Genomic DNA, 25,319 nt, shown 5'->3' on the forward strand with positions numbered 1-25,319 from the left:
TTCCTCATTGGTAAAATGAACAAGTTGGACTACAAGACCATCCCTGTAGCTTCCAAAAGATCATGTTCAAATAACTTATACTTACTTTTATCTGAAAACATGAGGAAGGCATTTTCACTCACCTGGATTGACCAAGGCGCCCACCTGTGGGCTGCGTCAGAGAGTCTGTGGTCACATAAAGTATGTGAGGAATCATTGCTGCTGCTGCTGCTAAGTCGCTTCAGTCATGCCCGACTCTGTGCGACCCCATAGATGAGAGCCCACCAGGCTCCCCCGTCCCTGGGATTCTCCAGGCAAGAACACTGGAGTGGGTTGCCATTGCCTTCTCCAATGCAGGAAAGTGAAAAGTGAAAGTGAAGTCGCTCAGTCGTGTCTGACTCCTAGCAACCCCATGGACTGCAGCCTACCAGGCTCCTCCATCCATGGGATTTTCCAGGCAAGAGTACTGGAGTGGGGTGCCATTGCCTTCTCCGGAGGAATCATTAGGGAACAGCAAGATCTCCACAGCATGGAGGCTCTGCCACTCTGTGCCTTGAGCTTATGGTAACACATGACAGCTGGAGACCCAGTGAGTAGATGGATATTTTATACTAATTAGATCATCAGTTTTTCCAAGGTGACAGTTAAAAAATTTCTGCAAAAGAATAAATGCAGGCTGAAGATAATGCAAATAGCACAGCTACGGATAGGTTAGACTGCATGAAATTGCCAATGTTTGCTCAGCTTTTATATAAGAAAAATAACAATTTAATGTGGTTCAAGCTAATGCTTGCAAACAACAAGGAAATGACACTATTCCTGGGGCCAGCCGATCAGCCACGTTACCAGGCAAGACAATGACCATCTCGTGAGACTTTACAAGAAGTGAGTTCAAAGAAGGTGAAATCATCAAGATCATTAGAAATACGGACAATATACCCACTAGCCTTAACTATCAACTTCCCTGTAAATATATACTCTGCCTTACGATATTAACTAACAATAGAGTGAAGATATTAAAGTGGCTTACTGACTTCATCTCTGCGTCATTTTAAGTCCTCTTTGGTGGTTTATTTTCTAATGTACATAATAAGTTAGCACTGCAGTGCTGATTGGACTCTACAATCAAAACCTGTGTAGCTGACTCCTTGATGGCCAACCACGGGGCCTCAGCAGGAACTCTGAAGAGGATGGTTTATGTTCTGCTGCCATCTCGTGGTGAGCAAACTGGGAACACACTGTTGGGAAGAGCGGGGAGGACTGCTTCGGACCAGTGAACTCCAAACTTCTAGGGATCCTAGTGCCCAAAGGAAAGAATCTGAGTTCTCCTAAGTGTCACTGTCACAACACGTGGAAAATTTCACAACTCAAACCAGTCTATTTTTGGGGTCTACAACCTTAGCAGGCAACCTTACCTCTTTAGACCCCTCTTTCCTTACCTGTAAAGTGTTGACAATTTTTTAACTCTAGGTGAACCGCACAGACACCTCCAGTTCTAAAATGGCTATGATATTAATAGTGTCATTTTTTATTTTACTAGCTTCCAAATTCTTTATTCTTTTCTTATTCCTTTTTCCATAAAGAGCTATAAAATCTCAGAGTTGGTGCCCCCTTCTCTGTTTCTATCATACTGTCTACACATCTGTATCTGATAGCACTTATTGGGGGTTTGGACAGTTTTGGTGGAGGTGGTTGAGTTTGGTTCAATTTTATTTCTTATTTTGGTGTAACTTTTAGACTCACAGGAAGTGGGGGGAATGTACAAGGAGTTCCTGTGCATCCTTCTCAATCTGCCTCAATGGTAACATCTTACACATCTATAATACACAACTACTGTACACAAGCAAAACCAGGAAATTGACTTCAGTGCAATCCAGAGGTTATTCAGATTTCACTAGTTTTATGTGCACTTAGTTTGTGTCTGTATGTGAGCTGTTCTTGTGTGTTTGTGTGTGTGTGCTCAGTCGTGTCTAACTCTTTGCGACCCCATGGACTGTAGCCTGCCAGGCTCCTCTGTCCTCGGGATTTCCCAGGCAAGAATACTGGAGTGGGTTGCCATTTCCTCCTCCAAGGGATCTTCCCAATCCAGGGATTGAACCCGAGTCTCCAGCACTGCAGGCAGGTTCTTTACCACTGAGCCACCAGGGACCCTCAGAGCCTCAGATAGCAGCTGTTAAAGTATGCAGATCTATACAGTCCTGTGGGGTCACAATTACAATCCCTGCTGGCCTCTGGACCAGGATATCTGGTTCCCTTGGAGGACAATTGCAAAAATCAAAGCTCCTGATGAGGGTATTAGCTGCTTTCTGAGGAGTCTCTTTGAGCTGTAGCAAGGCAAACGGGGTTACACCAAGATGGCACTTCCCTATTTACATTCTCTGCGAGCACCTCCTTAGCCCCAAGGTGTGTGTGTAAAACATGAAGCCTGTCCCTCAAAGTGACCTTCCACGCTAAGTAAACAGGCCTTTCTCATAAAAAGACTGTGAAGCTCTCTTGCTTCACAAAGGCATCAAGAAATGACTGCATGCACCCAGGGGTTTCAGCAATGCAGCAGGAGAGTGCCTTGTATGTCCACGCAGCGGTTTTAACACCAGCCCCAGCCAGAGAGTGGGGGAGTGCTACAACCGACAGAACTTTCGGCTTTAGCAAGGCAGCAGGATAATTCTGTGACTGTTCACTCCTGTCGGAGCTTTCCCACCTGAGCTAGCACATTAGATGGGACTCACAACGATGTCCACCAGTACCTCTATCTCCGGGAACCAGCTCTACTATCCCCTGCCCATCCAGCCAATGCTTTTAGCTTTGGAAATAACTCTCCTTTGCATATAATCTCTGCACTTTTCAAGCTTCTGGTATCTTATGGGGTCTCAGGGTGACTGAGACTGCAGGCAAGCCTTGTAAGAGTGCACTTTTGGGTGTCTGTATATCAGCCCCATTGGTTTCCTATGCCAGATGCTTTGGGGGCTCATCCCTCTGGTATAGATTCCAGGGGACATGGGTGCCTGATGTGGGGTGCCAACTCTTCAGTCATCCAGGAGAAGCACCTGTCTGGTGAGATCCCTCCCTACTGTGTGAATCATACCAGGGGTGGGATTTTGCCAAGAGCGTCTTTCTGCCTCTCCTACCCTTCTCATTGTGGTCCTTTTAGCCTTCGTTGTGAAGCAGATGTTCACTAGTTCTCAGGTTCTTCTCAGAGGGAACTGATTGACAGGTAGCTATATATTTGTTGTGCTCATAGGAGTAGGTTAAGTTCAGACTCTTCCCACGCCACCATCTGTGTTCAATTGCCCTCCCTCTAACTTTTAGTCTTTATCTATAAATGGGGTATTTAAACCTTCCCTTTATTCTTCACTGTCATGAACATTACAAGCCAAAACCTGTGAATGTAACCGTGAATATGACCTTGTTTGGACCAAGAATCTTTGCAGATATTAAAGGTCTCAGGACGAAATCATCCTTGACTATCCAGATGGGCCCTCAATCCAATGCCAAGTGTTGTTCTAAGAGGAACATGGAAGAGAGATAGAGGGATAAGAGGAGATAGCCAGGTGAAGATGGGGCAGAGAAGGGAGTTATGCAGCCACAAGCAGAAGAATGCCTGGAAATAAGGAAGGAATCTGCCCTCTAGCCTTCTTAGGGAACATGGCCTCCAGAGCTACAAGGAGATAAATCTGTTCAGTGTTAAGTTACCCAGCTGGTGATCATCTCTTATGACAGTCCTGGGAAACAAATACAGCAGCCAAGAGCAAAATAAACAATATTCAGTTCCAAGAAAATATTTGAGTTCATCCGGAGTCATGCAAGAAGGAACAGAAAATGATAGGAATAAAGACTGAGCATAGTGAAAGACACAAAGTTTAGAAATCAAAGAAAATATGTCAAAATTTTTTAACTCAAAAAAATTCGTTTAAGTTTTTTACTGAAAACAAAACAAACAAAAAGTGTCTATGCTCACACATTCAATTGTTTATAAAGTATTTCAGTTGTTGTTGTTCAGTCACTCAGTCATGTCCAACTCTTTTTGACCCAGGGACTGCAGCCTGCCAGGCTTCCCTGTCCTTCACTGTCTCCCAGAGCTTGCTCAAACTCATGTCCATTGAGTTGGTGATGCCATCCAACCATCTCATTTTCTGTCACCCCCTTCTCCTCCTGTCTTCAATCTTTCCCAGCATCACGGTCTTTTCCAATGATTTGGCTCTTCATATCAGGTGGCCAAAGTATTGGAGCTTCAGCTCCGGTATCAATCCTACCAATGCATATTCAGGGTTGATTTCCTTTAGGATAGACTGGTTTGATCTCCCTGCAGTCCAAGGGACTCTCAAGAGTCTTCTCCAGCACCACAGTTCAAAAGTATCAGCCTTTCGTTCAGCCTTTCGTTCAGCCTTTCATTCAGCCTTCTTTATTTTCACTGTGTTAAAAGTTGTAGGCCCCACCACATGGGCCTTCCAGTACAATTTGGCCCAACTGCCAACATCTGCACCATTTTGCCTAAGGGTTTCCTCTGGTCACCAGAGCCTGCTCTGCCTGGGACACGTGGCAAAGTGGAGTGCTGAAGGTCCCAGGAAAAACCCTCAAGCAGCATATAAGTGGAGTTGAGGTATATACATCCCGGTGCCCCACATCTCTGTTGGGACTCTCTGACCACTGAGTCGCCAGCAGGACTAAGCCTCCAATGCCTAGAGCACCACCCTGCTCTCCTTCCTGTCTTCTTTCTCTACTCCTCTACCAGTGTCTCCTAGGATCCCCTCCAAAATGAACCACTTCCCCTTGGATCCTTGTCTGTGGGTCTGTTCTTGAGGAGCCCAAACTAAGGCAGATTGCAAACACACTGAGCTGGAAGCAGTTCAGAACCAAAAGCGTAATATGAAATCTTTGTCTTCTTCAAGAATTTATTTGAACGGCCTACCTGTTTCATTTTAGTGTTAGAAAAGTATCTAAATGTTAAACTGGCCTTGCTTGACATCAACATCTACCAAGGAGATACACAGAGCTGTAGAACTCCTCTTTTTCTCAACTTTATATCCACCTTCCGTCAAGAGGTGAGTTCTAAACCCCAAATACATCTCCTATCACTCCACTACTCTCTGTTTCCACCCGACATCTAAATGCTCTTGGAACAGAAGTCATTACCTTCAAGGAAAAGAGGTTAGAGGAGATGAAAGGAGACAAGGCCTTGGCAAGGTGAGGTTCTGATGCCCACGAGCTGAGTGACATGGGACACATGCAAACCAGACTTCATGTTTAAGCCTGTGTAAGTAATTACTGGTGCAAGGATGTATACTTAGATTTCATTAGATTCTTTGAGCAACAGCCAGTATCTGTGTGCATGGTCAGTTACCAATAGTACAAGGAATGGTTATGTGCAGGTTCTAGAGTGTGACTGGTTTGGAATCCAGTTCAGCTGTTCCTAGTTCTTTCCTGAAGTCTATGGCTCAGTTTTCTCATCTTTAAAATGAGGGTGAAAGAATACAGACTTCATGGAGTCACTATGAGGACTCAACAAGATAATGCCTATAAAGCAGAAAGCATATGGTGCTTCTCAATAAATGTTAGCCACTGTCATTGTCCCACAAGTCATCCGACAGGGAGATGCATGGGGTCAGTCAGAGGTCCCCAACCTTTTTGGCACCAGGGACTGGTTTTGTGGGAGATCATTTTTCCACAGACCGGATGGTTTCGGGATGATTCAAGAGCATTACATTTATTATGTACCTTATTTTGATACATTGTGATATATAATGAAATAATTATACAACTCACCATAATGGAGAATCAGTGGGAGCCCAGAGCTTGTTTTCCTGCAACTAGATGGTGCCATCTGGGGGGTGATAGGAGACAGTGACCCTCAAAGTGTGTTTCACTCCTGTGAGAATTTAATGCTGCCACTGACCTGACGGGAGGCAGAGCTCAGGTGGTAATGAGAGCAATGGAGAACAGCTACAGATACAGATCAAGCTTCACCAGCTTGCCCACTGCTCACCTCCAGCTGAGTGGCCCAATTCCTAACAGGGGTGGAAATTCCTGATGTGAGTCATCCTTCTCCCTCACCCACAGCATTCAATTAATAACTATGATTTTCCACCTGAAACTCTTCAACTCATTCAGCTCATTTTCACTCAAATTTCATTTCTCTAATCAACACACTAGCTTGTCTTCCAGAAAATCCCCATGCTTAATCATCCTTGAATCCTCTCTCCACTGGAGTGATCAGTAGGCACTAAAATCCTAACATGACTTAAAACTCTTAAGACGTTGGCCTCAACAGGGCTCTTCACACGACGCTCCAAGGGGTCTCTGGAGTGCCTGGGAGGAGATGAGGCCCCTGCCGTTCTTGTTTGAGCCAAAGCCAGCCAAGTGTGCAGATTCTGTGCACTGGGCTTCCTCCTATTGTGACGAAGGGGCTGCACTTCTTCAAACAAAACACACACACACAAAAACTAGACAAGTAACCACACCCACTCTCTTTTGAAAAATGAACACAAATGGTGAAGAATCCGCCAGCCAACACAGGAGACGCAAGAGACACAAGTTCGATCCCTGGGTCAGGAAGATCCCCTGGAAGAGGAAATGGCAACCCACTCAGGTATTCTTTTTTTTTTTTTTTTTTAATTGGAGGCTAATTACTTTACAGTATTGTAGTGCTTTTTGCCATACATTGACATGAATTAGCCAAGAGTGTACATGTGTTCCCCATCCTGAATCCCCCTCCCACCTCCCTCCCCATCCCATCCCTCAGGGTCATCCCAGTGCACCAGCCCTGAGCGCCCTGTCTCATGCATCAAACCTGGACTGGCAATCTGTTTCACATATGATAATATATACGTTTAAATGCTATTCTCTCAAATCATCCCACCCTCACCTTCCCTTACAGAGTCTGAAAGAATGTTCTTTACATCTGTGTCTCTTTTGCTGTCTCACATATAGGGTCATCATTACCATCTTTCTAAATTCCATATATATGCGTTAGTATACTGCATTGGTGTTTTTCTTTCTGACTTCCTTCACTCTGTATAATAGGCTCCAGTTTCATCCACCGCATTAGAACTGATTCAAATGTATTCTTTTTAATGGCTGAGTAATATTTCATTGTGTATATGTACCACAGCTTTCTTATCCATTCGTCTGCTGATGGACATCTAGGTTGCTTCCATGCCCTGGCTATTGTAAACAGTGCTGCAATGAACACTGGGGTACACATATCTCTTTCAATTCTGGTTTCCTTGGTGTGCATGCCCAGCAGTGGGATTGCTGTGTCATATGGCAGTTCTATGTCCAATTTTTTAAGGAATCTCCACACTGTTCTCCATAGTGGCTGTACTAGTTTGTATTCCCACCAACAGTGTAAGAGGGTTCCCTTTTCTCCACACTCCCTCCAGAATTTATTGTTTGTAGACTTTTTGACAGCAGCCATTCTGACTGGCATGAGATGGTACCTCATGGTGGTTTTGATTTGCATTTCTTTTATAATGAGTGATGTTGAGCATCTTTTCATGTGTTTGTTAGCTATCTGTATGTCTTCTTTGGAGAAATGTCTGTTTAGTTCTTTGGCCCATTTTTTGATTGAGTCATTTACTTTTCTGGAATTGAGCTGCAGGAGCTGCTTGTATATTTTTGAGATTAATTCTTTGTCAGTTGCTTCATTTGCTATTATTTTCTCCCATTCTGAAGGCTGTCTTTCACCTTGCTTACAGTTTCTTTGTAAAAAGTTTTTAAGTTTAATTAGGTCCCATTTGTTTATTTTTGCTTTTATTTCCATTACTCTGGGAGGTGGGTCATAGATGATCCTGCTGTGATTTATGTCAGAGAGTGTTTTGCCTATGTTTTCCTCTAGGAGTTTTATAATTTCTGGTATTACACTTAATCTGTAATCCATTTTGAGTTTATTTTTGTGTATGGTATTAGAAAGAGTTCTAGTTTCATTCTTTTAAAAGTGGTTGACCAGTTTTCCCAGCACTACTTGTTGAAGAGATTGTCTTTTCTCCATTGTATATTCATGCTTCCTTTGTCAAAGATAAGGTGTCCACAGGTGCGTGGCTTTATCTCTGGGCTATTTTCTTCCATTGATCTATATTTCTGTCCTTGTGCCAGTACCATACTGTCTTGATGACTGCAGTAGCTTTGTAGTATAGTCTGAAGTCAGGCAGGTTGATTCCTCCAGGTCCATTCTTCTTTCTCAACATTGCTCTGGCTATTTAAAGTTTTTTGTATCTCCATACAAACTGTGAAATTATTTATTCTAGTTCTTTGAAAAATACTGTTGGTAGCTTGATAGGGATTGCATTGAATCTATAGATTGCTTTGGGTAGTATACTCATTTTCACTATATTGATTCTTCCAATCCATGAACATAGTATGCTTCTCCATCTATTTGTGTCATCCTTGATTTCTTACATCAGTGCTTTATAGTTTTCTATACATAGGTCTTTTGTTTCTTTCACTTCAGTTCAGTCACTCAGTCGTGTCCAACTCTTTGCGACCCCATGAGTCGCAGCACGCCAGGCCTCCCTGTCCATCACCAACTCCCGGAGTTTACCCAAACTCATGTCCATCGAGTCGGTGATGCCATCCAGCCATCTCATCCTCTGTCGTCCCCTTCTCCTCCTGCCCCCAATCCTTCCCAGCATCAGGTCTTTTCCAATGAGTTAACTCTTTGCATGAGATGGCCAAAGTATTGGAGTTTCAGCTTCAACATTAGTCCTTCCAATGAACACCCAGGACTGATCTCCTTTAGGATGGACTGGTTGGATCTTCTTGCAGTCCAAGGGACTCTCAAGAGTCTTCTCCAACACCACAGTTCAAAAGCATCAATTCTTCGGCACTCAGTTTTCTTCACAGTCCAACTCTCACATCCATATGTGACTAATGGAAAAAGGATAGCCTTGACTAGACGTACCTTTGTTGGCAAAGAAATGTCTCTGCTTTTTCTTACGCTGTCTAGGTTGGTCAGAACTTTCCTTCCAAGGAGTAAGCATCTTTTAATTTCATGGCTGCAATCACCATCTGCAGTGATTTCGGAGACCAAAAAAATAAAGTCAGCCATTGTTTCCACTGTTTCCCCATTTATTTCCCATGAAGTGATGGGACCAGATGCCATGATCTTTTCTGAATGTTGAACCTTAAGCAAACTTTTTCACTCCCCTCTTTCACATTCATCAAAAGGCTCTTCAGTTCCTCCTCACTTTCTGCCATAAGGATGGTGTCATCTGCATATCTGAGGTTATTGATATTTCTCCCAGAAATCTTGATTCCAGCTTGTGTTTCTTCTAGCCCAGTGTTTCTCATGATGTACTCTGCATATAAGTTAAATAAGCAGGGTGACAATATACAGCCTTGACGTACTCCTTTTCCTATTTGGAACCAGTCTGTTGTTCCATGTCCAGTTCTAACTGTTGCTTCCTGACCTGCATACAGCTTTCTCAAGAGGAAGGTCAGGTGGTCTGGTAATCCCATCTCTTTCAGAATTTTCTACAGTTTATTGTGATCCACACAGTCAAAGACTTTGGCTTAGTCAATAAAGCAGAAGTAGATGTTTTTCTGGAACTCTCTTGCTTTTTTGATGATCCAGCAGATGTTGGCAATTTGATCTCTGGTTCCTCTGCCTTTTCTAAAACCAGCTTGAACTTCTGGAAGTTCACAGTTCCTGTATTGCTGAAGCCTGGCTTGGAGAATTTTGAGCACTACTTTACTAGCATGTGAGATGAGTGCAACTGTGAGGGAGTTTGAGCATTCTTTGGCATTGCCTTTCTTTGGGATTGGAATGAAAACTGACCTTTTCCAGTCCTGGGGCCACTGCTGAGTTTTCCAAATTTGCTGGCATATTGAGTGCAGCACTTTCACAGCATCATCTTTTAGGATTTGAAATAGCTCAACTGGAATTCCATCACTTCCACTAGCTTTGTTTGTAGTGATGCTTCCTAAGGCCCACTTGACTTCACATTCCAGGATGTCTGGCTCTAGGTGAGTGATCACACCATCGTGATTATCTGGGTCATGAAGATCTTTTTTGTACAGTTCTGTGTATTCTTGCCACCTCTTCTTAATATCTTCTGCTTCTGTTAGGTCCATACCATTTCTGTCCTTTATCGAGCCCATCTTTGCATGAAGTGTTCCCTTGGTATCTCTAATTTTCTTGAAGAGATCTCCAGTCTTTCCCATTTTGTTGTTTTCCTCTATTTCTTTGCATTGATTGCTGAGGAAGCCTTTCTTATCTATCTCTCCTTGCTATTCTTTGGAACTCTGCATTCAAATGGGAATATCTTTCCTTTTCTCCTTTGCTTTTTGCTTCTCTTCTTTTCACAGCTATTTGTAAGGCCTTCTCAGACAGCCACTTTGCTTTTTTGCATTTCTTTTCCATGGGGATCTCTGTCTCCTGTACAATGTCATGAACCTCTGTCCATAGTTCATCAGGCACTCTATCAGATCTAGTCCCTCAAATCTATTTCTCACTTCCACTGTACAATCATAAGCGATTTGATTTAGGTCATACCTGAATGGTCTACTGGTTTTCCCTTTCTTCAATTTAAGTCTGACTTTGGCAATAAGGAGTTCATGATCTGAGCCACAGTCAGCTCCCAGTCTTGTTTTTGCTGACTGTCTAGAGCTTCTCCATCTTTGGCTGCAAAGAATATAATCAATCTGATTTCGGTGTTGGCCATCTGGTGATGTCCATGTGTAGAGTCTTCTCTTGTGTTGTTGGAAGAGGGTTGACCAGTGCATTCTCTTGGCAGAATTCTATTAGCCTTTGCCCTGCTTCATTCTGTACTCCAAGGCCAAATTTGCCTGTTACTTCAGGTGTTTCTTGACTTCCTACTTTTGCATTCCCGTCCCCTGTAACGAAAAGGACATCTTTTTTGGGTGTTAGTTCTAAAAGGTCTTGTAGGTCTTCATAGAACTGTTCAACTTCAGCTTCTTCAGTGTTACACTTGGGGCATAGGCTTGGATTACTGTGATACTGAATGGTTTGACTTGGAAACGAACAGAGATCATTTTGTCATTTTTGAGATTGCATCCAAGTACTGCATTTTGGACTCTTTTGTTGACCATGATGGCTACTCCATTTATTCTAAGGGATTCCTGCCCACAGTAGTAGATATAATGGTCATCTGAGTTAAATTCACCAATTCCAGGCTTTGTTTCTTTAGGTAGATTTATTCCTAAGTATTTTATTCTTTTCATTGCAATGGTGAATGGAACTGTTTCCTTAATTTCTCTTTCTGTTTTCTCATTGTTAGTGTATAGGAATGCAAGGGATTTCCATGCTTTAATTTTATATCCTGCAAGTTTACTATATTCATTGATTAGCTCTACTCTTGCCAAAAAATTCCATGGGCGGAGGAGCCTGGCAGACTACAGTCCATGAAGTCGCAGAGTCAGACATAATTGAGCACACACACAAGGTCCTAGATACTACTGTGACATGGCCTCTGGCTGCATCTTTGCCTTCTTCTGTTTCCATGTCACTCACCTCTGCCCATATCATTGAGCTACATGATCCAGGGGAGTATTTTTCAATTTTTCTGGTCCAAGGACACCCTCACACTTTTTTAAAGTATTGAGCCTCATTACTTGTTTTCTTGTTACTACTGAAACAAATGACTACAAATTTAGTGCCTTAAAAACTACACAAATGCCTTTTTTCTCCAGTAAGAGGCCTGAAGTGACTTCTAAAAATAGTTCACTATTCACTTGACTCAGAAAACCCCATAAAATCATGTAAATCAAGAGGTTCAAATGTTTGTGTTCACTTTAAGAACACTCGTGAAACTGCCCAGGCCACTGAGGGTATGCACATCCAAAATGCCACCAAGTATCTGAAAGATGTCACTTTCAAAAAGCAATGCATGCCTTTCTGTCATTACAATGCTGGAGCTGGTAGGTATGCACAGGCCAAACAGCGGGGCTGGATGCAGGGTCAGTGGCCCCAAGGGTGCTGAATTTTTACTGCACATGCTCAAAAATACAGAGAGTAATGCTGAACTTAAGGGCTTAGATATAGATTCTCTGGTCATTGAGCACATCCAGGTAAACAAGGCCCCAAACATGCGACACAGGACTTACAGAGCTCATGGTCAGATCAACCCGTTCATGAGCTCTCTCTGCCCCGCTGAGATGATCCCTACTAAAAAAGAACAGATTGTGCCTAAACCAGAAGGGGAGGTTGCACAGAAGAAAAAGATATCCCGGGGGGAGGAGGGAGGAGGAAAAAAAAAAGGATATCCCAGAAGAAACTGAAGAAACAAAAGCTTATGTCCAGTAAATAAATGCAAATAAAAGTTTAAAAAAAAAAACAACACCACAAATGTATTATCATAAAGTTCCAGCAGCCAGAAGTCCAAATGGATCAGCGGGCCTGCATTCCTACTGGAGACTCTAAAGCAAGTAATCTTGATATATTCTGATGCACGACATCCTCAAGTCAGGCTCTGCAGAAACAATTTATTATGCTTTTGTTAAAGCCCCGTTTTGTGGAGCTAGAAGTACTTAATTTCCATCTTCACCTTTTCAACTTATCCAGGTGTCTCTTGGCCATTAACATCCAACTGCTGGTGCCAGAGGGTCTGTTTTAAGCAGGGCTGCTGTCTTTTCTCCCCTTTCTCACTCTAGCTGTCGGATTCACCGAAACCTCAGAAATGTTGCTAATGTCACTTGGTTTTCTGGCAGTTGGAACCTGGAAATGGCCTCTATTTGTCAAGCATTTCCTTGTCAAACCTGGCATTTGTCAGCTCATCCCGTGCCTTATCAGCTTCAGTCTTCACAACAACACTTTGCCAGAGGGACAGTCATCATCCTCATTGGACTCGTGAAAGGGGAGATTCAGAGAAGCCACATGACTTCCCAGCTCACATGTTGAGAACACAGGGTTCACTGATCTAGAGATCACCTGCCACTACCCAGCTGACTGTCTCCACCAGCATGATAGTCTCTTCCTATGGGGCTCCAACATGACTTCACAATTTCAGAAAGTTCTTGTCCAGGAAGGTGAAGATCTGAATAACTCTGTTCCAGGAACTTTTCGTGGCCAAATTACAGACTACTCAGCTAGCCCACCTTGGGGCAAAAGGGCCCTTTCTCAGAACTCTCAGCCAGGGTCATCAAACCACTGCTCACTCTCTAAGGCTCACTTCCAAACACCACTCTCCATGTGCAGCAATTCCACACTGTTGTATCTCTAAGTGTACCTTTAGAGATACCCTAAGGTATCTGACCCCTTTGCCATCAGTCCCTTGCTTTGAAAGATCCACGTTAACCAGAACCCTAAAACACTGTCAATCTTCTGGCTGTGACACACCACTTCCCCTTCTATGATGTTCCTAAGACTGGCAATGCAGCCATTCCCCTACTGCAGCAAGCAACGCATTTGGATCTGCTTGATCAATGGGTTACTCTGACTGACTCTTCTAAGAGTCAGCCGTCAGTCCCTGGTTTCTCATATAGCTTGTGTGTGTTCCCAGTGTGTATCCACATTCTCTTCAAGTCCCTCAAGCAAGTAAACCTTCACAGGTACCTTTGCCCAACAAAGTAGTGAATCACTGACAGCACATCTCTGGGAACCCTGCTTCATGGTCAGCCTGGTTCTCCTCCAGCCTCCAGAATGTATATCCTGGACTCATCCCAGATATTCTCTGGTCCCCTCGTCAGTTTCCCCTGTATGCTACAGCCAATTAGAGTCCATGCAAGAAAAGATCTAGAATTGCCCTGAAGGTCACAGTTGCACTAAGAATACATCTAGCATTTAAAGGCTAGGACAGAAATGAAATTCCCTAGATCCACATATCAGTATGTTTTCATGGCATAACTAATAACCACCTCATTGTTATAAATGTGTGTGTTCAGTCACTCACTAGTGTCCAACTCTTTGCAACCCCATGGACTGTAGCCTCCCAGGCTCCTCCAAATCCCCTGGGATTTCCTAGGCAAGAATACTGGAATGGGTTACCATTTCCTTCTCCAGGGGATCTTCCCAACCCAAGGATCGAACTCAAGTCTCTTGCATCTCTGGCATTGGCAGGCGGATTCTTCACCACTGTGCCATTTGGGAAGCCCCCATTGTCATATGACAGTAGGCATTTACTTTTTAACCTTTTGAGCTCAGCTGGGGTTTGGTCTGGGAGCTCTGCTATCTTGTTTCAGTGCAATCACACATCCAGGGGTTGTCTGACTGTCAGATGATCTAGATTGGCTTCTGCTAAGGTTACCGGGGTGAATGAGCTCTGTGTCCCCTGACTCTCACCCTCCAGCAGGCTAGCCCTCGAATGTTCTTGTGGTGATGCCAGAGGATCAGGAGATCACGTCCTAGTGCTCAAGGCAGTTTCAAGCCTCTCCTTATGTCGCATCTGCTAACATCTCATTGGCTAAAGCCTGTGCTCAGGTCAGGCAGCAGGTGCACTACAGAGCCCCATGGCAACAGGCATGGATGTAAGGAGAGGCAAAGAGCAGGGACCAGATGAAGGGTTCTCCTTCAGACCACTGCCTCACAACACATGCTGTGTACAGCTCCCCATAAAATAACTCTGTCTACTACACAGTGGATTGACATTTGCATCTGGGCTTCCCAGATGGTGCTACTGGTAAAGAATCTGCCTGCCAATGCAGGAGACATAAGAGACATGGGTTCAGCCCCTGGACTGGGAAGATCCCCTGGAGAAGGGCATGGCAACCTACTCCAGTATTCTTGCCTGGAGAATTTCATGGACTGAGGAGCCTGGCAGGCTACAATCCACAGGGTCACAAATAGTCAAGACATGACTGAAGCAACTTAGCATGCACGCATACGCTGTGAAGTGATCACCATGGTAAGTCTAATAACCATCTGTTCACATGCAAAGTTATTACAATAGTACTGACCATATTCCTTATGCTGTATGTTAGATCCCTGTGGTTTATTTATTTTACAACTGGAGGATTGTGCCTCTTAATCCTCTTCACCTATTTTACCCAACTACCTACCCACCTCCCCCCTGGCAGCCACCCACTGGTTCTCTGTATCTATGAGTCTATTTCTGTTTTGTTTTTTTAGATCCCATGTATAAGTAAGATCATATGGTATTTGTCTTTCTCTGTCTGACATATTTCACTTGGCATGATGCGAAAGGATGAAACTTTCCCAAACCATATACAAAAATAAACTCAAAATGGATTAAAAACATAAATGTACAACCTAAAACCATAAAACTCTCAGAAGAAAATAGGCAGTATGCTCTTTGATATCAGTCTAAGTAATATTTTTAATCTGTCTCCTCAGGGAAAGCAAACAAAAGCAAAAATAAACATATGGGACTACATCAAACTAAAAACCTTTTACACAGTGAAAGAAAGCAGCCACAAATTGAAAAGGCCACCTACTGAATGGGAGACAATATTTGTAAACAGCATATCCTACAGGGAGTTAACATCCAAAATATAAAAAGAATTCATATAACTCAACATCAAAAAAACAACCCAACTGAAGAATGGGCAAGGGACCTGAATAGACATTTTTCCAAAGAAGACACATTGATAGCCAGCAAACACATGAAAAGATGCTCAACATCACTAATCACTGTTGCTGTTCAGTCACTAAATTATGTCTGATTCTTTGCGACCCCATGGACTGTAGCCCACTAGTTTCCTCTGTTCATGGGCATTTTTCAGACAGGAATATGGGAGTCAGTTGCCATTTCCTTCTCCAGGGAATCTTCCCAGATCAGAGATCAAACCTATGTCTCCTGCATCCTCCTGGTAAGGATGTGGAGAAAGGGGAACCTTTGTGCACTGGTGGTGGGAATGTAAATTGAAGCAGCCACTAAAGAAAACAGAATGGAGGTTCCTCAAAAAGCTAAAGCTAGAAGTACCATATGATCCAGCAATCCTACTCTTTTCAGTATTTACCAGAAGGAAAAGAATACTAATTTGAAAAGATATTTGTACCCTAATATTTATTGCAGCACTGTTTACAATAGCCAAAATATAGAAGCAACCCAAGTATTCACCCATACATGATTGGATAAAGAAGTTGTGGTACACACATAAAATGGAATATTATTCGGCTATCAAAAAGAATGAAATCTTGCCATTTGCAACAATATGTATGAACCTAGAGTGTATTATGCTTAATGAAATGTCAGAGAGAGAAACACAAATACCACATGATCTCACTTACATGTAGAAATTTAAATTTAACTAGGTGTCCTGTATTTTTTTTATTTAATTTTTATTTTATACTATAATCAATTTACAGTGTTGTACTAGCTCAGTTCAGTAGCTCAGTCATGTCTGTTTCTTTGCAACCCCATGGACTATAGCATGCCGGGCTTCCCTGTCCATCACCAACTTCCGGAGCTTGTTCAAACTCATGTCCATCGAGTTGGTGATGCCATGAAACCATCTCATCCTCTGTCATCCCCTTTTCCTGCCTTCAATCTTTCCCAGCATCAGGGTCTTTTCCAACGAGTCAGTTCTTCGCATCAGGTGGCCAAAGTATTGGAGCTTCAGCTTCAGCATCAGTCCTTCCAATGAATACTCAGGACTGATTTCCCTTAGGATTGACTTGTTTAGGCAGCCTGTATTTTTATTTGCTAAATCTGACTATTGTATCCAGAGGAAAAATGAAAATACTCTTAATAATACTCAATAATACTCTTAATAAGAGGAGAATGCACACTGGGCCGGCCACACACACACACACACTCAAGAAACAGATCCATTTCCAAGAAAAACTAGTTTTAGTTCTGTCTCACATTCTCACTTCAGTCCTGAGACTTACGGCCATTGTCAATCCACGGATCTTGCTAGGGTTAAGAAGATACACTTTCTTTCCCTCTCTCATTATGATTGCTCTGTAACAATACCTAAAACAACAAAAAAATTTTCCCAGATTATCTCCAAGCAGCCATACTATTTTTGAACCAGAAGGGAACTTCAAGTCATTCCTGTCAACCCCATCGTTTAACAGATAAATGTATTGGGGCCCAAACAGATGAAGAGACTAATCAAAGGTTACATAGTTTTTTGGAACAGAACTGAATCTAAAGTTCAGATTTTCTCAACCCTGGTCAGTGTAATTCCCACTATTTCTGTGGTCACTTTTGCCACTGCATCCAGTGAGGTCTTCTGGGGCCAACACTTTAAACTGAGTTGAGAGAGAAATCCTTCTCGTCCCACATAACACTAACTGTGTGCTCTGCCAGAAACAGGCCAGGCATTCCCAAAGCAATGTGCCCCTTAGAGGTCAGGGAGCACCTCCAAACACATGCATGACCCAATGCAGCCCTAACTTGCAAAACCCAGGAGAATGTGAGCTCTCAAATTCTCACTCAGCATCCATTGCTTGCTTTGGCAGGCCTCCTGGGGCCGGCCTGCCCAGCTCCTGTTCAAATACAGCTTCCTTTTGTTGACAGCTGAGCGACTCTTTTGAGCCACACAACAAAAAGACACCCAAAGAAGCAGCTTTCAAGATCTAATCTATGGCTAAGACCACCCCTCCCCAGGCTAGCAGGGTGGCTGTCAGCTGTCTGCACAGGCCGGCATTCCAGGGTGGAGCGGCAGCCTGTGCCCTCTGCCCAGAGCCACCCTGCTCGGCCTGATAAAGGCCTGGCTCCATCCCCCGGGCGACATTCCACCACAGAGCAGCTGCACTTAGGTTTTAATAAGTCCCACTGTCCTGTTGATTTAATGAGGCCTCTTGGGCGCTGGGTTTGTAAATGACAGTCATCATAATGCCAAGGCCACGGAGACACAAACCATCTTGTGTTTGCCATCTCGGAAGCTCCCACCGCAAAAGGAAAATGTTTTTCATTTACAAACAAAATGCAATCATAAAAAAATCCACCAGTCTGGAATTTATTACTTTATTAATTCTCCTCTGGTCCAGCAAGTGATTATAGCAAAGTGGTGAAGAGCATAAGCTTTGGAGACACAAACAAGTCCCACTCCACACCTGCTAGATGGCACATGTTGTTCCGCCACTTGGAACTCTAATTTTCTTGGCTATGCCTATGTGCGTGCTCAGTCGTGTCCAACTCTTTTGTGACTTCATGGACTGTAGCCTGCCAGGCTCCTCTGTCCATGAGATTTCCCAGTCAGGAATACTGGAGTGGGCTGCCATTTCCTTCTCTAGAGAATCTTCCTAACCCAGGGATCAAACCTAGGTCTCCTGAGTCTCCTGCATTCAGGCAGATTCTTTACCACTGAGCCATGGAGGAATCTCACCTCCTCAACTGGCTGCTGGGCAACTGAGTGAGATCACACATGGACAACCTTAGACTGCCATCTGGTATTTTTTAAGATCTCAACCAATATTTAAATAAATTACATAAACATATGTATATAATTTGGGGCTTCCCAGATGGTGCTAGTGGTAAAGAATCTGCCTGCCAATGCGGGAGATGTAAGAGACGTGAGTTCAATCCCTGGGTCAGGAAGATCCCCTGCAGGATAGCATGGCAACCCACTCCAGTATTCTTGCCCGGAGAATCCCATGGACAGAGGAGCCTGACGAGCTACAATCCATGGGATCTCAAAGAGTTGGACATGACTGAAGCAACTTAGCAAGCATGGCATATATATATATATAATTTATCTTACTAAAATACATGTGATACTACAAAATAATAGCCAAAAATAAATGTGTGTGTGTGTGTGTGTGCTGCTGCTGCTGCTGCTGCTAAGTCGCTTCAGTCGTGGCCGACTCTGTGCGACCCCATAGGTGGCAGCCCACCAGGCTCCACCGTCCCTGGGATTCTCCAGGCAAGAAAACTGGAGTGGGTTGCCATTTCCTTCTCCAACGCGTGAAAGTGAAAAGTAAAAGTGAAGTCACTCAGTCGTGTCCGACTCGTAGCAACCCCATGGACTGCAGCCTACCAGGCTCCTCCGTCCATGGGATTTTCCAGGCAAGAGTACTGGAGTGGCTTGCCATTGCCTTCTCCAAGTGTGTGTGTGAATATATCATTATTAAGTAAACCTCTTTACCAGGTCTTAATCCCTTTCTCTTGGGACTTCCCAGGTAGTGCAGTGGTTAAAGAACTTGCCTGCCAATCCAGAAGACACAGGTTCAATCCCTGAGTCAGAAGGATCCCCTGGAGAAGGAAATGGCAACCCACTTCAATATTCTTGCCTGGAAAATTTCATGGACAGAGGAGCCTGGCAGGCTACAGTCCATAGGGTAGCAAAGAGTCAGGCATGACTGAGCATGCATGCAGGGGTCAAAACAGCTAGGACTATGAGGCAAACCCTGGCCACTGCCTGTTTTTGTAAAGTTTTACACAAACCTACTCACTAGTTTATATATTGTCTATGGCTGCTTTTGCAGAACAATGACAGAGATGACTAGTTGCCAAAGAGATCTTATGACCAACAAAGCCTGAAATACTCTCTGGCCCCTTACAGAGAAAATTTGTTGACCCATGGGCTAGAAATAAAGGCCTAGAACAGCCTTCGGCACATAGTAGGCCATAAGTAAATACTTGTTGAAAAAAAACTAATGAAAGCAGGAAGTAGCTGATTTACTGCTGGTCCTGACCTATTGACGGCTTCATGAAGTCACGACCACTTCATACTGATGTGTCAGCTCTCTTATTGTCCTGGGGAATTGTTGGAGCCATTGTTGGGCATGAATAGGGCATAAATATCACTTGTAAATCAGACACAACGGTACTGGGTCCCTGCCAGTAGGCTCCAAGTGTTCCATCTTCTATTCAAGCAGAAGGAAGAGAGGGAGCTGGGAATAGCGGAAAATACACTGAACTTTAGATAATATAGATGAGAGAGAGCAAAAGGGGCAGACTCTAAAATGTGCATTTTGTCTCTAGCTGTAGCAAAGGAAAAGGAGGTAGCCTAATCCTAATCCTGCAAAACTCTACAGAGAGCAATAAGAAAAGGAGGCCTCCACGTCAGAGGTCGATGAACACTGCAATTCTGAAAACAAAAACAGGATAAACACTTGTGTTTAGATTTGACTAAGGCTTGGGTTGGACTAAATTATTTGGATACAATTGTCTGCTAAAACTTGTATCAAAATGCCTAGCTGAGGAACCTAATCAAACTTACAAGCTTTTGCACAGCAAACTATAAACAAAACAAAAAGACAACCTACAGACTAAGAGAGAATATTTGTAGGCGATTTGCCTGTTCAGTTCAGTTCAGTCGCTCAGTCGTGTCTGACTCTTTGCGACCCCATGGACTGCAGCACACCAGGCTTCCCTGTCCATCTCTAACTCCCGGAGCTTGCTCAAACTCATGTCGATTGAGTTGGTGATGCCATCTAACCATCTCATCCTCTGCCATCCCCTTCTCCTCCTGCCTTCAATCTTTCCCAGTACCAGGGTCTTTCCAAATGAGTCAGTTCTTCCTATCAGGTGGCCAAACTATTGGGAGTTTCAGCTTCTGCATCAGTCCTTGCAATGAATAATCAGGACTAACTTCCTTTAGGATGGACTGGTTGGATCTCCTTGCAGTCCAAGGGACTCTCAAGAGTCTTCTCCAACACCACAGTTCAAAAGCATCAATTCTTAGGCACTCAGCTTTTTTATGGTCCAACTCTTACATCTGTACATGACAAGTGGAAAAACCATAGCTTTTGACTAGATGGCCCTTTGTTGGTAAAGTAATATCTCTGTTTTTTAATATGCTGTCTAGGTTGGTCATGGCTTTTTTTCCAAGGAGCAAGTGTCTTTTAATTTCATGGCTGCAGTCACCATCTGCAGTGATTCTGGAGCCCAAGAAAATAAAGTTTGTCACTGTTTCCATTATTTCCCCATCTATTTGCCATGAAGTGATGGAACTGGATGCCATGATCTTAGCTTTTTTTGAATGCTGAGTTTTAAGCCAGCTTTTTCACTCTCCTCTTTCACTTTCATCAAGAGGCTCTTTAGTTCCTCTTCACTTTCTGCCATAAGGGTGGTGTCACCTTCATATCTGAGGTTACTGATATTTCTCCTGGTAATCTTGATTCCATCTCACTTACCCTATCTTTTTAAAAATATTTATTTATATATTTATTTTTGGCTGCACTGGTTCTTTGTTGCTACTCCAGGGCTTTCTCTAGTTGCGGCTACTCTCTGGTTGCAGTGTGTGGGTTTCTCACTGCAGTAGCTTCTCTTGCTGAGCACAGGCTCTAGGCATGCAAGCTCAATAGTGTGACACATGGAATTAGCTTCTCTGTGGCATGTGGAATCTTCCAGGACCAGAGATCAAACACATGTCCCCTGCATTGGCAGGCAGATTCTTAACCAATGGACCACCAAGGAAGTCCCCTCTCCTACTATCTTAATTGGCATGGATTGTGGGGAAAAATTCTTTTACTACCCAAAACAGGTCCACTAGTTCACCCTGTATGCAATGGACTTTTTGAACCCTCCAGGTGTCATATATTAGCAACTAGTGATAGGCACAAGCCAAAATTATCAAAGACGCAAAGCTATATTTTCCTTCTATTGTAACTAAAAACCCTCCTTTGGAAGGTGGCAGGAGGGGACCCAAGTACAAAATCTAAGATGCCACTTTCACCCTATTAAAGTGTAAGGGACATGAGTTGCTCAGTGAACCAGAGGCAACTGTTTATGCAAATCACCTGTCAAGGCCCTATGAACATTATCTGACATGAAATCTAGCATCTCTTTATGGAAGATTCCACCCTACTCGGTCTCCCCACAATCCACAAACCCCAGGGAACGGTACAGTCAGAAAGCAGGGTTCACATGCCTCCCACATCCAGGCTGGTAGAAAACTGGAATCCTAGAGCCTGTCATTGCTCCTTTTCACCACACGGGGTCACTGCTAAAGACAGATGGCTGCAGGTCCTCATGGCCTTGGCAGGCAGGTCCTGGTCCCTGTGCCAGTTGTCCTGAACTGACTCTGGAGGGAAGGCCATCCTGACTCCTGTGCCAAGTGCAATAAGGGGGCCTGTGGAGCCCCCAAGGTGACTACTTTTAGGGATTGGCTCTTTCAGTTCATAGGCCATGCTGCCTTCCAGAACATTAGCCAACCCCAGGCTCCCAGAATCAGGATTCCTTCTAGCACCCTCCTCAAGGACAGAGGCTTCTCCCACCTTTCCCTCTACAACCATACCATTTTTTTCAAATGGGTCACATTATGCCTCCATTCTGAGGAGACCATCCTCTGTGGCTCCAAGACATTGTGTGTTTAGAAGGGAAACTGCCTGCAGTGATTCCAGGGGCACTTCTCTCACGACAGAAAAGAGCACACAACACATTTAAAACCAGGCGGCGCACCCCATGCTAGGACCAAGTCGGTCTCATGCTAGTTCCTCTTGGGAGGAAGGGAAGCAAGAAGCAAAGGAGCTTGAGATCAGTGCCATTCACCTCTGCCCACCACCCCACCTGAATTCTGTGGTCTCTCACTTCAAGAGAAGGAGAAGGCAATGGCAACCCACTCGAGTACTCTTGCCTGGAAAATCCCATGGCCGGGGGAGCCTGGTGGGCTGCAGTCCATGGGGTCACAAAGAGTCGGACATGACTGAGCAATTTCACTTTCACTTTTCACTTTCACGCATTGGAGAAGGAAATGGCAACCCACTCCAGTATTCTTGCCTGGAGAATCCCAGGGACGGCGGAGCCTGGTGGGCTGCCGTCTATGGGGTCGCACAGAGTCGGCCACGACTGAAGCGACTTAGCAGCAGCAGCAGCAGCACTTCAAGAGATTGCTCACCCTGTGTCTGCTGATACAACTCCTTCCATTATTTTTATTAAATCCACAAGACACTGAAGAAAATATAACATGGTGTCTATTTTTGCTAAAATCCCATTGACTGTCCTTTTGGGACTATTTTGGATCATTTATGAACTATCAAGGGGTGGCTCATATGCCTTTAGAGCAGGCCATAAAGGACCACAAAAGGGGCCATGACTCAACGACACAAGATTTTTTCTGTTTTTGGCCAAGCCTTAAGGCTTCCAGGATCTTAGTTCCCCAAACAGGGATGAACCCACATCCCTTGCAGTGGAAGCCTGGAGTCCTAACCACTGGACCACCAGGGAATTCCTGACATAAGACATTTTTTTAAGCTTTTGCTTTTCACTTAGTGTGCATCCCAAAGCAGGTAGTAATTTTTTACTATAATTTTTTTCAATAACTTCAATGCATACAAAATTTAGATAGTCAATAAAATATACATTCTATTATAACAAATGCTGGCAGGAGGTATAGTTTCAAAGAATAGGATTAATAAAACAGATCTTTGCTTCTTCAACTATCTGAGGTTTCTTTTCCCTGTTTTCCCTTCTCCACCTTCTGCTGCTGCTCTGTCTTCCTCCCTGTCTCACACTTTTTACCCTCTTGACCTTTCTCTTTTTTTGCTCCCTTGATTACTGGTCATACTTAAATGAAATGTTTTAATCAATTATTTATTGAATAAAATATCATATTCCTGTTCTTTAAGAAACAGCCTTAGTGAAATTTTTTACATCCAAGACACAAACATATCAAATTATGAAAATGTAAGAGCCTAAACTATAAAAAGCTTTCTAAAAAACATCATAAAGGAAAAGGTTCATGACACTGATTTGGCAGTGATTTGTTGGCCATGACACAAAAACAGAGCCAACAAAAGAAAAAAATGGACAAATGGGACTTCATCAAAATTAAAAATGGTTTGTGCATCAAGGGACCCTACCAACAAAGTGAAAAGGCAGCTCATGGAACTGGGGGAAAATATTTCTAAATTATATATATGATAAGGGATTAATATCCAGAATATATAAAAAGCTACAACTCAACAAGAAACAACCAACCTGATTTAAAAGGACTTTGATGGAAATTTCTCTAAAGAAGATACACAAATATCCCATAAACATACGAAGAGATGTTCAACATCACGCTTCATTAGGGATATGCAAGTCAAAACCACAGTGGGATACCACTTCATTAGGATGGTTTCTAAGAAAAAAAATTCAAAATAACAAATGTTGGCAAGGATGTGGAGAAACTGAAACACTTGCGCACTGCTCATGGGAATATAAAATGGTACAGCGCTGTGGGAAGCAATATGGTAGCTCCTTGAAAAAGTAAAGAGAACTACCAGGGACAGGGGAACCTGGTGGGCTGCCATCTATGGGGTCACACAGAGTCGGACACGACTGAAGTGACTTAGCATTGGCAGCAACCACATGGTCAGCTGTTGGAAGGGGTCATGGAGAGGATATTGACTACTGATTGACCCCGGAGCTGGATGCTGGCATCAGAAGCTCCTCACCCCTTCCCCTGTCCTTGGAATGTACATTTCGCTGGCTCTCCCCAACTCAGAAGCTGACCCAAAGACACAACCTTGAGAGAGCAACAGGTTGCTGAGACTTTCTGGACGTGCAAGTAAATGAACATTAAGGCATCTGTATAAACTTTTAAGACTCCAGGCATGGAGATCTGCTCATCTTCCCACCCCCAGGACAAGCAATGTAAGAAAACTCCTTTGCTTATTAAAACTGCCACTTATCAGTCCAGCACCATCCGCCTCTTTCTTGGGTCTCTCCTTGCTTTCTGTGGGACCAGTTTCAGATTTTACCCCAAAACGTCCCGAGGTTATAAACCGACACCAGCAATTCCACTCTTGGGAACGTGGCAGGATTTCTGGACCTGGAGGACAGGAAATGGAGACTCTCGGGCATATACCCTGGGAAGAATGAAACCTACCAACTGAAACCCACGGAGACTGATTTCCTAAAAATGCCTGATTTACAGAAGACAGAGACTTATCTCCTGACGAATAAACCCCTGCCAAAAATCTTTCCCCACCCTCAAATCAGTGAACTCACTGCTTGGGCTCTGGTCGGACACCCTGCTCTTTGCATTCCTTGCCCATAGATACAACCCACCCCAAACCCTCAATGACTTACCTGTGACTTGTACAGCATGCATTTTGGGAGTTGCAATTCCTCAGCTATTCCTGAAAAAAAAAAACAAAACCTCAATTTCTGCTTTTGAGCTTGCCTCAGTTAACTTCTTTATCTGAGTTCACAGATACAGATCCAAAGGAATTGAAAGCAGGGACTCAATGGAGATTTGTACAACTGTGTTTGTAGTGGCATTATTCACAGGAGCCAAGAGGCGGAATCAACCCAAGCAAGGGCCCATCAAAAGATGAATGGATGAATGGGTAAACAGAATGTGGCTATATATACAATGGAATATTATTCAGCCTTGAAGGAAATTCTGACACATGCTTAGACATGGATGAACCTTGAAGACATTCTGCTAAGTGAAATAAGCCAGACATGAAAGGACAAAGACTGTGATTCCACTGTATTCAGCACCTAGAATAGTCAAATTCATAGAGACAGATAACAGAATGGTGGTTGCCTGGGCCTGGGGTGAGGGGGGAAGTGGGGAGTTAGTATTTAATTGGTATAGAATTT

General features: G+C 43.6%; 1 protein-coding gene across 4 annotated transcripts in view; it reads right to left on the minus strand.

Annotated features, from left to right (window-relative positions):
• LOC145547027 (uncharacterized) overlaps positions 1-25,319 on the minus strand; it is a 390,591-nt gene that overhangs the window by 356,844 nt on the left and 8,428 nt on the right. For 2 of the 4 annotated variants that reach the window (XR_014083472.1, XR_014083473.1), the window contains 3 exons: positions 24,801-24,850; positions 23,703-23,847; positions 16,721-16,805 (listed from right to left, as the gene is read on the minus strand). The gene's annotated coding sequence lies outside the window, so the exon portion shown is untranslated. The remainder of the gene's footprint in view (positions 1-16,720; positions 16,806-23,702; positions 23,848-24,800; positions 24,851-25,319) is intronic. The other 2 variants (XM_081595577.1, XR_014083475.1) reach the window with 2 other exon arrangements.

This window comes from Giraffa tippelskirchi, chromosome 4, assembly GCF_054371585.1.
Source record: "Giraffa tippelskirchi isolate mGirTip1 chromosome 4, T2T-mGirTip1v1.2.pri, whole genome shotgun sequence".
NCBI lineage: Eukaryota > Metazoa > Chordata > Mammalia > Artiodactyla > Giraffidae > Giraffa > Giraffa tippelskirchi.